We start from the raw sequence: 12,038 nt of genomic DNA, 5'->3' as shown, positions 1-12,038 counted from the left end.
GATAGCAAAAAGGTCAACAATCCCTAGATGCCCTGTAGCCTCCTGTTTATAAATGTGGCGGGCTTCACACCATAAACAGGACTCTACCGGACACGACTTTGCAGACAACCCATAGGACAGACCTGCTCAGATACCACTTTGTCACACCCCAATTCCGCTAGGGTGTGATGGGCACCCGACCCCATATTCGAAGCCGAGCGAACCCACAGATTCTTATTTCACACATAATTTCTTCAGACTCTGAAAATCAGATAAAAGAAAAATACATATTAAACTTTCGAAATCCATCTTTTATCGTTCTCAATTTTAAACAAAATTCGTAATTAAATAAAATTTATTAGATAATACAGAATGACGTATCGGCTGATGGAGCCGCTTACAGACTGATAACCAATACCCACGACTCTGTCTGCAAAGTCTCTAACATAAATCCAGAATTCATTACATATACAAACTCTGACTCGGCAACACTCCGGGAGCAAATGGAGCCTGCCAACTCCGCTGGAACATCTTCTGTAATAACTTCAACTCATCTGGGTGTACCTGCGCGGCATGAAACGCAGCCCCCGAAGAAGAGGGGTCAGTACGAAAAATGTACTGAGTAAGTAAAGCATGGAATACAAAAAACTAAACCATAATCGAAACAGACAGTACAAACAGTAAGTACACTATCCAAGGTACCAACATTTATTTTTCGAACGCAGATCATATGTCAGAAAAAAAGGGGTACCGATCGAGAGTATTAGAAGGTTTGTTTTCCACACGCAGAGCATATATGCCGGAGTCATATGTCAGAAGAAGTACGGATCCAGAATGTCAGAATGTTGATTTTCCAAACACAGATCATGCATATCAATATCAGAGGTCAGAAAAAGTACAGAGGGTACAGAATACCAGAGAACTTACTTTCCAGACACAAATCGTATATCGTATGTGTGCGTATAACAGATCCCGGCCCTTCCGTGAGGGACGCGGTGAACAGAAATATCAATGCATGTCAGAACATATGCCATATCCGGCCCCATTATGGGACACGGTGAACAGAACGTGGTCGCCACCCCGTCATTGGCGCCACAACACAGCATACTCCAGAGTAGGGAATAGCTCAGTAACATATCATATCATACCATAATGTGCACATATCAAACATATCAGATGGCCATATCATATCATATCATCATATATCAGAATGTGTGTACATGGCACAGCATACTCCACAACCCATGTACACGTATACCTGCCCCCTCACATCGAGGCACGGCGAACAATGCAATGGAATACGCGTGATAACATATCCTGGCCCGGGCTCAGTGAAGGAAACATTGAGGCATCCACAAATGGAGTAGTGAGAAACTAATGCATTATAAAATATTTACAAAGACTCGACAGAATAATCCGAATGACAGGTCATTTAGGAAAGAAATCAGACAATAGTCATAGCACGTACCTTTCGGATGTCGCGGGGGATTATATCAAATTAAAGCTTTTGGGATTGTTTGAACATATCAAAATATAAAACATTTACAGAATCTCGATAGCATAACTCAGATGGCAATTCATATATATATATATATATATAAAGAGATTGAGCGACGATCATAATGTATGTCTTTCGGAGGCCACAAGAGCATATGTCAAAATAAGCTTTCTGAAATCATTTTCATGTTTCAAAACATATTATGGGACTTATCAAAATAATTCAAACAAATGTCATATAGTAGTTAGAAGAGTAGCCAAGAGTTTTCCTTTGAATTTTATTCCAAAATAAGTCAAACGGAACAAATCAGAAAAATCCGAGAAAGTGGGCCCACCTCGGGTCAAATGAGGTGGCGCACATAATTTACGTATGTTACACTTCATAACGTTACCCGTGAGAGTTCTAAGGTAGTCGGGTCCTATTTGTGCAAGTTCTAGACACTTAGGCACCTTTTCTCACTATTCATAACATATTCAATTCAATTCTACTGAATGAAAAAGGGGCAAATTCGAACGTAGATTCCAAAGAGTAGAGTCATCCCCGAGGCTCGTATCAAAGCCTATCATACCTAGGACATGCCAAGAGAAGAATAGGTAAAGCTTTACATACCTTATTCGCTCCTTACGCCTCTCCAAATTCAAATCCCGCTTCGTCCAAAATCTACATTTGGTCACATTTACCAAATATAAATCATAAGGTTTAAAAGTTCAATCTTAACCAATGCTTGTCTACAGAAATTTGGGCAGCATCTCCCCTATACATATAGCATCCCCGAGAATTTAACTCGGCCAAAATAATTCAACAACAACACCAACAACACCAACAATCATTACAAAACACAATATAGCATAACTAGTCTTCTTTCCAACATAGTGCAATAGCTTTCATTCCAATCTAACTTCGCACTTCCAAGCCAATATCAATGTTTTTATATTTATTTACTAATCAAGATCATTCCAACACAATTAGGAAGCATTTCATATCATTCTACAAAATATGCAAAAATTCCACCAAAATCCATAATTCACCCGAAAACTCCTCAAGGTGCAACAATAACAATGACAACACATTTTCTTTCCTTCCAAATTCACAAACTACACCAACAAATTTACATGTTAACATTATTACCCATACAATATAAGAATTCATACTAATGTCACATTGACTTCTTCAACATCCCTTCAACAATTACAACTTTCTTTCAAACCATCAAATCTTTATTTTTAGTATAGAATCTACAACAACCACAATCAAGATACTAAATAACATCAATAACAACCTCCTCCACATTATACAAGTTAACTACATTTATTTTCATCCAAAATTCTCTTCAAATCTCATTCCATAATTCACAATGCCAACGGATGAATTTATATCGCTATTTTCCCGTTCTATTCCGTTAAAACTTTAAATAAACTTGTTAGCAATGAAAAGGAACCTTATCCATACCTTAAGAATTCAGCCACCACGTTATCACCCTCCTCCTTGGTTGATTTTTAGCTCAAATTGAAGACAACGCAGCGTACAACACTTTTCCCTTCATGGGCTTCGGGATTCGGGGCTCGGATTTTGATCAAAGTTGGTTTTTCTTCTCTCCAAAGCTCCTCTCTCTCTCTTTCCAGAACTTTCTGGTATTTTTTGTATGAAAAATGTGGATAAAGGACTGAAATCCCACTTAAAAAGATATGGTTAATGGGCCTAGCCCACTGACCTTTCTGCCTTAAAACGTCCATATCTCTTTATCCCGACGTCATCTGGGAACCCACCACCTATGGTTGGAAAGCTAATTCAATTATCTACAACTTCTATTTCTTGCTATTTTTCCAAATTCCAAACTTATAATACCATTTTTTCCCCTCAAAGTCAGGTCACCTGAAAACATTTTCTTAAAAATATTCGTTTGGAGGGCTTCCACTTTGATTTGGCCCAAGGGTCCTTCTTGAGTTGTGTTTAACTCCACATATGTGATTCATATAACTTGTCACATGTTCCAAAAAAAATCTTGACGTGTGGCCCCACCTCAGCTTATAAATAATCCGACGTTAAAAAAAATGGGATATAACAGGTTTACGGGCCGTAAATCACTTTACGGTCCGTATTCCAGGTCGTTTTTAACCATTTCATCAATTGGCAAAAAGTTGAAGTTTTGAATGCCAATTTACGACATGCTTGTTTACGGACCGTATACCATTTTACGGTCCGTATTACACTTTACGACCAACTGGCCAGATTACAAATCTGCAACTTTTCACATTTCTAGACTTTTCATGCTAATCATCCACATCCATTTACATACATTGCTCCTCTCATACCCTGCCTTACCTTAGCCAACTTTCTCGTCTTACATCGGATGCCTTTGAAATCTCGCCTAAGGTCATCAAACGTCATTTCTTACTCATGGAACATCATTCATTCGTACTCATCACTAGTTCATTCACTTGCATACCAACGGTTCCCGAGGTGTAACATTGACAATACCCAGTTGTTATACCATAAGACTGCCACATCCCGGAGCCTATAAGATGTCAACTCCACAGATTCAGTTTCGGAGGCATGGACAATCCTCAACGTCCTCAACATCTCATCTATGAAACCTTGCGGGTCTTCTTCTGGCTTTGACCCGAAAAACTCCGGAGGATTTAAAGTCATAAAATCACGGGCTCTGGTACTGGATGATCGATCACTTGGGCCCGTATTCTGCCGCTATGCCCGAGCGGCGACCAACTGTGTCAACAGGTGTATGGCCTCGGTCATTTGTTGACCCGAAGCAACTGGAGAAGGGATTGGAGCTGGAGCTCCTCTTTGCTCTTCCACATTAGGCGGGGTGGAGGAAGCATTAGATAAGGCCTCATTATGTGATTCGCCTCCTTCTATATCCGTTGGCTGCTCTCTTACTACTCGCCTGTTCATCGTAGTCTTGCCCTTCTGGGCAGCTGTAGCTTTTCCCTTTGGCGGCATTCTGAAATCACAACACACTATTAGGGAGGGAAAAATCTTATACACGGCTCTATCGCACGATCTTATGAAAAGAAAGATGGTCATTTTTCCTAGATGCCTGTAGCCTCTTGTTTATTAGCGTGGCGCACAACACACCATAAACAAGACTCTACTAGACATGGCTCGTAGACACTTCCTAGGACCAAACTGCTCTGATACCACTTTTTTCACGGCCCAACCAGGGCCGCGACGGGTACCCGGGGCTAACCACCGAGCACCCCTCATTCTACTGCTTATCACCCTCATCTAATGCTCTTATCAATACTATACTCAAGTTACAAGAAAATCATCCTTCCTTCGAAAATATAAACACTTTTATATGAACAAGCCTTTTGGTCATTGAAATAATATATATACATATATGCATACATATACATGCACGTGGTAGCAACCTCGTGAAACCATACCACCCACACTGCGTATCTACGAGCCTCTACTAGAGTACTAGACATATGGACGGGACAGGACCCCATCGTGCCCAAAACATACATGTACATAAAAGGGAAAACCATAAGCACCTCCGGAATAATGGATTGCTCGCAACAGCTGACAGCTCCTACAGGTCTGGCGTAGGATCACCTCCCTGTCTACCTGTGGGCATGAACACAACGTCCAAAGAAAACGGACATCAGTACGAACATTGTACTGAGTATGAGAGGCATAAACAATAATATCACGTGAACGAAGTAAAGGAAGCATCAATAAGGAACATTTATATCTGACTGTCAAATGGAAAAGGAGTGATGCATGCTGGCTTACTCAGAGACATCATCATATAATATATGCATAAATTTATAAACTACCCGTACATATCGGATCGGTGTGACAATCAGTAGCCTGCGTCCAGGCCTCCCGCGTCCGGGGTATCATCTCCTGCCGCCCACTAGTGGTGTCTGCCCATGCCATTTGGCCATGGTGTATAGCTGCCCGCCTTAGCGGTGACTGCCCGGCCAAATAGGCGCGGTGTTATATCATTTTCATAATTTACTCATCATAGTGCATGCATAAAGACTCAAGGTTAACTATGCTTTGTCGGGGTGGCGTAAGGTCGTGATCCCCGATTCCATTATGGAGCACTCATTAACATCCTATCTCACCTTGAAGGGAATAGTATATGAGGTGAGTGTAAGTAATAACGACATCATATCATGAACATTTAGAACTCCTATACTCTAACTCATTACCTTGTGTAGCAAATTAGGGATATCAGCTCGTATCATTTCGGGACTCAAGAGATTCATGGAGAAGAAAGAAAATCATACTATAGGACTCATGCCATAGAAAGAAAGGACTAGCCTCACATACCTTTGTCGTTTAACTATTTTATCGCTTGATCGTCCTCTTTCGATGCTCGTGTTTCAACCTTCGAAAGGAATCGCATTAACATTAGTTACTCGGCTATAAGGACATTTCACTATTTCTAGGGAAAATTGGGCAGCACTTCCTTTGTTTATACTACTTTTCCCACATTCTATATCAACTCCCAACGTTAATAACAACATCCACAATATAACAACAACAATCATCATTTCTCTACATTTACCACAATTCACCATTTCTCTCAGATTTCTCCACGATTATGATTATAACTCGTTAACGCGTTTCTCATATATAATACTTATTTCATGGTCTAAATGTCACTTGTAACATATTCACAATCACAGCATACCCACATTCATAATTCACACCAATCACTATTCACACATTCATGACCTAATTTCTATGTCTTTCCACAATTCAAGTGTTTCAACTTTCAACCACTCAAACCATATAAAATGGTCATAAAACTCACCTTAGATGATGAATGAACAACCTTTGAGTGGAACTTCTTTTCGTGCACCAAAACCCTAACTCACTTTTCTTGAGTTTCCTTGGCTTAGATGAACTTTTAATGGGTTTCATGAACTTGATTTCATGTATTTGGTGTAGTTGACCGTGGATTTCCTTTGCTTTCTTGTGGATGAATGGTGGAGAAGGTTCTAGAGAGTTCTTAGAGAGAACAGAGTGGAATATGAAATGAAATAAAAAATGGAGGAGGGGTCTTATATTAATTCATGAAATCAGTCCCATCCGAGATGTACGGTGCGATCGATGGAGCGTCGATTAAATCGACGGTGTTATACGCCGTATTTTATACGTCGAGTTATTCACAAAAGAATCGACGTGAGTTAAAGACGGAACCCTTCCCGGACACGGAATAGAAATCCTTAATTTTTCAAATTTTATTAGAACATAAATTTGTTTATAAATTTTACTTAGAGTAAACATATTAATGGAGATTAGGGATTAATTAACAATGATTGGATTATTAAGTGGGGATTAAGACTTAAATATTCACAAATTTTGCACTAGTGGCCGTGTGGGCCCCACTAACACATGACAAAATCAGATTTTTAGCCCATGCTTGAGTTGGGGGACGTGTAAGACCCTCTTGGGCAGAAAAATGGTCTCCTTGTTGACCAAAGTTGCAGCCACAACTCACTTCCCAACCCTACAAAGTGAACATAGAGAGAGAAGCTCTCATTTTCACCAAGTGAAGAAGAGAGAGAGAGAGACACGGCTGCCATGGCAGCTCCACCAACAAACACGGCCAGCCCTTCCATTTCTTTCTCACCATTAAACCCCTAGGGTGTTCTACACATTCACCATTATGTTTCAAGTGAAAAAGAAACCATAAACATGCCATGCATGCTCTTGAAGCTCACGGCCAGAACTTGGCTCTCCAAGTTGATTCAAAAAAATTATTTTCTTCAAGTGTTTCAACCCTTAGGAAGGTGCATAGCAACGTGGAGTAGCCATTGGAGCAACAAGAACAAGTATTAGTTCAAGTCATCAAATTCTAGCCAAGTTGAGAAGTTAGATTGTTAAGGTAAGGTTTAACTTTGTTTTGCATGTATTAAGGGAGGTTCAAAACGTGTGGTAGATGTGTAAATATAAGTTGCATGTATGAAATTATGAATGTCGGTGTTGGAATGTTGTTGAAGCCATAGGGGCTGTTTTAAGGGTGATTTGGATGTGTTATGAATGTGTAAATGTGAATTGCATGTATGAAATTGTGTGTGTTGATGTTGAGACATTGTGGTAGCCGTAGGGGGCTGTTTGGTGTGGAATAAGGGACTGATTTTATTTAGTAATTATGGTTGTTTCTATCATAAATTTCATGGTAAAAAGAATGAAAAGAATTGGAAGGTAAAAGGTGAAGTTGTGTTGATATGAACATGTTGTTATTTTGTTGAATTGCGGCCGTGTAGTGGACTATTTTGTGTGGAAGGTAGTGAACTGATTTTACTTGGTATTTTGATTGTTGTTGTCATGAACTTTATGATGGAAATGAAGGTATTTAATGGTTAGAGTTGGAGCTAAAATTGTTTGTGGGTTGTTGTAAGGATTGTAGTGATAATAATGTAGCTTATTGGCGTATGAATTGATGATGTAGTTGTCGTGTGACTGCTGGTCGTAACTTACTGAAATTATATGAAAAGAAGATATGAAATAATGTGTAATAATCGTATGTGGTTTGCTTGGTATGTTCGTAAACGTTTGCAAGAATTCCGGGCATCCTTTGTGTGAAAGTTAGGGGTTGTTTTTGATATGTTGTTGTTGATCTTGTTGCGCTTGGAAGATTAATGATAATTAAGATTATGCATTGTATTGTATGTTGGTTGGGCTGTTATAAAGTTGTTTACAGGAAAACGTTAAGGCTACGGACTATTAGGAATAACTTGAAGACGTAGTAGTCGTATGTGGATCGTTATTGAATGTTGTGAATGTGGGTTGTTTGGAATATTGCGTAGACTGTTTGGAATGTTGTGCGGACTGTTCGGAGTGATTCTTGCATCTTGTCTTGAATAGCCTCGATATAGTACTTAAACGTATAATTATTGGCGTTAGCTTGACTAGTATGTAATTAGTTTGGGATGTAAGGAAACCGTCGTCTAAATTGTCTAGAAAGGAGTTGCTAACGTGGGGAAACGTTTTGAATCTCCCCGTAGATTAACCATAATTCTTGATGTCTTAATATAGGTTGAAACTTTTGGCAGCGTATACGTGTTGTGTTACGAATAAACGCCAAAGGTATGTAAAGTTAACACTTCTTTCTTTTTTGGCATGATCCTTACAAAACGAATAGACGATATGTATATGGTTCCAAAGAAGTTCCTATTCTTAGAGCCACTAGGATGGCTAATGTTCTTGATTCTCAGAATTTGATTTATCATTGTTTTGATATGTACATATGATTTCAAAGTTCCGTTTTGATATAATCCACAGGGACATCCGAAAGTACTTGATATGATTATTATGTGAATTTGCAAATGATAGTTCGTTTTGATTATTCCATTGAGTCTTTGATAATGTTTAAAATTGCATATGTTTTCTCACTACTCTGCTCGTGCATGCCTCAATATATCTTTCACCGAGTCCCGGGCCGGGTATGTTATCATGCACAGTTTCACTGTATTGTTCACTGAGTCCCTCACTAGAGGGCCGGGTACGGTATATATATATATATATGATATGATGATATGATGATATGATGACATGTTATGGTGGCTAGGAGGGCATATGATGACTTTATTCACCGAGTCCCTCACTAGAGGGCCAGGTACGGTATATATGTATATGATATATGATATCGTCATGCATGATTTATGTTTCAAAGGCAAGTGCTTTGGTATTCTGAACATTGTACTTGTTCCTGTACTCCTTATTTCAGTTATGATCCTTTTACTGCATTTCATGATTTACATGCTCAGTACATATTCCGTACTGACCCTCTTTCTTCGGGGGGCTGCGTTTCATGCCCGCAGGTGCAGATACTCGCTTTGGTGATCCGCCAGTTTAGGATTCCCTTTCTGCTGTCTTGGAGAGCTCCGTCGTTCCGGAGCCTAGATTTTAGTACAGACTTCCTGATATGTATATATATGTATATATGTTTTGTCCAGGGGTTCGACGGGGCCCTGTCCCGTCATATGTTACTGTTGGTACTCTTAGAGGTCTGTAGACATATGTGTGGGTTGTGTATGGGTTCTGTTCAGCTGTGTCTGTACGATGTGCTGTGGTATGATGTTCGTCTATAGTGGCAGCCTTGTCGGCTTGCATAAGATATTGATATGTGATGGCAGCCTTTTCGGCTTGAGTATTATTTCATGATATGATCAGTTGTGACTCCTCAGGAGACAGTGTATCTGAATATACATATATGATGACGCTATGAACCTTCAGAGTTCTTTTGTAAAGTTCCCTATTGTTCGTAGTTTCAGTTTGACTATATCTGATGGGTGTGTATACGGGTGTCCAGGTCAGGCACCAGTCACGACCTACAGGGTTGGGACGTGACAAAAGTGGTATCAGAGCGCTGTTCATCCTCGGAGTGTCTACAGACCGTGTCTAGTAAAGTCTTGTTTATCGGTGTTTTGTGCACCACATCTATAAACAGGAAGCTACAGGGCATTTAGGATGTTACGTTTCTTTCATATCTGAGATCGTGCGATAGAGCCCAATCCATAGGAAATGAAATTCCTTATACTAACCCTTGATTTCAGCTGAAGAACGGCATCGACAGAAGAAAGTGACTGATGATACTGGAAGTTACAAAGTACGCAGGTAAGCAAAGGTACGAAAGATATATGTCGAGTAAGGTATGGAAGTACGATTGAAATGTAAATTTGAAGATTGAAAGAGAAAGTAAACAGGAAAGTATAACAGGTGCAGTTTGAGTTAGGCATACGAAGTATGTTCATCATTTTCATATTGTTGTTGAAATTGGGAGCCCTGTGTGGCTATGATACGATATGATATATACGTATAAATGTTGGCCCTGTGGGGCATTGTTGGTAATTCCTGCGTGCAGGTTTTGGGATAGTAAGAAGTACAGAGGAAACTCTGCCCAAATTTTCCCAGAAATAGAAAAAAAAAGGGAGAATGAGATATAGGTTTGTAATATGTTTTGAAAGGTTGTGTCAATAGTAAGGATAGGATTTGACTAAGTTTCCAATACGGCTGACCTCGAGAAATAAGTCGACTGCTGAATCGATGGTAATAGTAATTAGGAAGTCGATATCGATATGGTAAAAAGAAGAATTTGGAAAGGGTTTATGATACTAAGAGATGATTTGGAAAAGGCTGGCAAATCTTGGTAAAGTGTTATAGTAAGGTACCGACTGAATTGATAAGCAGGGGTAAATTATGACGAGTTTATAGTAAAAGATGTAGTAGTATGATTAAGATGAGAGTACAGAGGAAAATGAATTGTGACGGATGCGAATGTATTGGTAAGACAGGTTGTGAGGTAGTGAAGGATAAGATTGACTATGAAGGGTAAAAGGTTAAGTATGCTTACTCCACACGGTGTAATTAACCCATAATAAGAACCGTGAATAAGATTAAAAAGTGTTGCGCTATGGGATCGAATACGAACAGGATATAATGAAAATAAGGAGGATTGTTATGAAAATAAGTAAAGCCTAGAGAGGAAGTGGCCAAAGACATGACGTGATCGGTGTGACTAGAATATAAAGGTAAGTGTAAAACGGAAAAGCGAGTTGTAGTACAAATAAGAAAGACTTATCAAGTTCTGTAGGGAAAGTTTAAAATAAAGGGTACACGATAACGGAAATGATAATGAGTACGAGAAAAGACAGAGTAATTGACAGGGAGGAAATAAGAAGAAAGCGAGATGACAGTGTAGCAATAGGTTATGACATGTACAGCCGAGAACACGAGTATTATAAGTGACGGAACTGTGAAAGACCAAGTTATAGAAAGAGGAGTAACGGGGTAGAATGAGTGCTAGAAAATGACTAATATGACAAGAATAGACGTGAAGGAACAAAATACGCTCTGAAAATGAGAAAAAGATTATGCGGAAGTAAAGTGTTCCGAAGGATACAGAGGTAGCATAAGATTCCACGTGTACAGAATAAAAGATAGACATAAATGGGAGAAATGATAAGGGGATTCTAAAGGAAGCATCCAAGATAGACGTAATTAATTGAGTACGAGCAGGGAACGAAAGGGGAATATACAGTTATGAACATAAAGGTGTAGTACGACGACAAAGTGATAAGATAAGTGTCACGACCCAACTCCGTAGGCCGCGACTAGTGTCCTTGCTGGACACTCAAACGTATCCAATAACCCAAATTAGCAAACGACAGAATATTTTCAAATATAGAAGTCGCTTGGCGTTAATAATAACCATAAACGAACCGACACCGTACATAGAAGCCGATGAGGCTGTCACAGATCATATCATACCCAAACATATACAGAACCCACACAAGTATGTCTACAGACCTCTACAGATCATAACAAAATCATAAGACGGGACAGGGCCCCGTCATACCCCTGAATAGCATACATATATATAATAGCGACGGACTGCACCAACATATAGGCTCTGGACAAAAGAGCGCTCCCAACATAGCAGAATAGATGTCCTAGGCAGGCGGTCAGCAAATCTGTCTTCTGTACCTGCGCGGCATGAAAACGCAGCCCCCGAAGAAAGGGTGTCAGTACGAAATATGTACTGAGTATGTAAAGCACAGAACGTAGTAAACAAAGT

This window comes from Lycium barbarum, chromosome 2 (genome assembly GCF_019175385.1).
Source record: "Lycium barbarum isolate Lr01 chromosome 2, ASM1917538v2, whole genome shotgun sequence".
NCBI classification, from domain to species: domain Eukaryota; kingdom Viridiplantae; phylum Streptophyta; class Magnoliopsida; order Solanales; family Solanaceae; genus Lycium; species Lycium barbarum.
This window is presented reverse-complemented; position numbering follows the sequence as displayed.